The sequence below is a fragment of the Etheostoma cragini genome, chromosome 23 (assembly GCF_013103735.1).
Source record: "Etheostoma cragini isolate CJK2018 chromosome 23, CSU_Ecrag_1.0, whole genome shotgun sequence".
NCBI lineage: Eukaryota > Metazoa > Chordata > Actinopteri > Perciformes > Percidae > Etheostoma > Etheostoma cragini.
In genome coordinates this window covers 1,078,932-1,080,009 of record NC_048429.1, presented here as the reverse complement: position 1 = coordinate 1,080,009, position 1,078 = coordinate 1,078,932, and the positions used below count along the sequence as shown (strand labels likewise).

Here is a 1,078-nt window from a genome sequence, read left to right as displayed (position 1 = left end):
TGTGTGTGTGTGTGTGTGTGTGTGTGTGTGTGTGTGTGTGTGTGTGTGTGTGTGTGTGTGTGTGTGTATAGAGTGTCAGTAATTGGCTGATATGGGAGAACAGTGTTGGTATGAGGGGCAGCAGGGTCTTCGCAAGAATTCATTTCTTAAAAAACGGCCTAAAGCCTCAATTAAACCCTCAACCCAACTCCCTACACACACACACACACACACACACACACACACACACACACACAAAAAGCTGACGCTGCCAAAATAAACATTCATGTGAACCCACATTGTTGTCTACTGAAGGCGGAGGAAGGCTGAAGCATGATTTGAATAAGGTGTGTTCAGGGTGGAGGAGAAAGAAAAGGAAAACAGAACATTTTCATCCCCCACAATGACTTCTTCTTTCCTTTCATGACACGATTTCAGAATAAAAGCCAGAGTGAGTTCCTTACCTTACCGGATCAGCGTTCAGGCCTGTGGATCACCGATGACATCCACCCCCAAAATCTCTAAAGGAAACAACAAAAAAAGACAAAAACAGTTTGGGTCAGAGCTGGGAAAAAGTACTTTCTAATCTTTTACCCGAGTAAGAGTAACGATACCACCGAGAAGAAAAACTCTGCTTCAAGTTGGTTATCAAACATCATGACAACACCCCCCTAACCGGGTCCTATCTCTAGACCAGCGCTACGTTGGTGCTGAGTTGGACCCGTGGTCTTGGCCCAGAGCCAGGATGATTTGTGTGGAAAAGCAAAGAACCGGTTCGATGTCTGGCCCTGACTCCGAACCAGCACCAGAACCAGAACTGCCTTGGTGGAAAAGACCTGATAGAGGGAGCTAAAGTATTCTGTGGGGCCACGTCCACAGTAAAGCAGAGACATCCTAAAACGCATGCGGACATCTCGAAGGCTTTCCTCGCCCCATCTTCACGTGCCTTCTGTCGCACACGTTCTGGCCCATTGAGCCAATGTGGCCTCACAACAGGAAGGTTGTGGGTTCGAATCCCGGTCGTTCCGGGCCCTTCTTTGTGGAGTTTGTATGTTCTCCTCATGTTTGCGTGGGTTTCCTCCAGATGCCCCCCCCCCCC

The 1,078-nt window shown here is 48.4% G+C and overlaps 1 protein-coding gene across 1 annotated transcript in view; it reads right to left on the bottom strand.

Moving 5' to 3' along the window:
* The window catches only part of LOC117939065 (plexin-B2-like), a 97,093-nt gene extending 96,593 nt beyond the window's left edge, over positions 1-500 (bottom strand). The window contains exon 1 of the mRNA XM_034864109.1: positions 449-500. The gene's annotated coding sequence lies outside the window, so the exon portion shown is untranslated. The remainder of the gene's footprint in view (positions 1-448) is intronic.
* Positions 501-1,078: the final 578 nt, after the last annotated feature.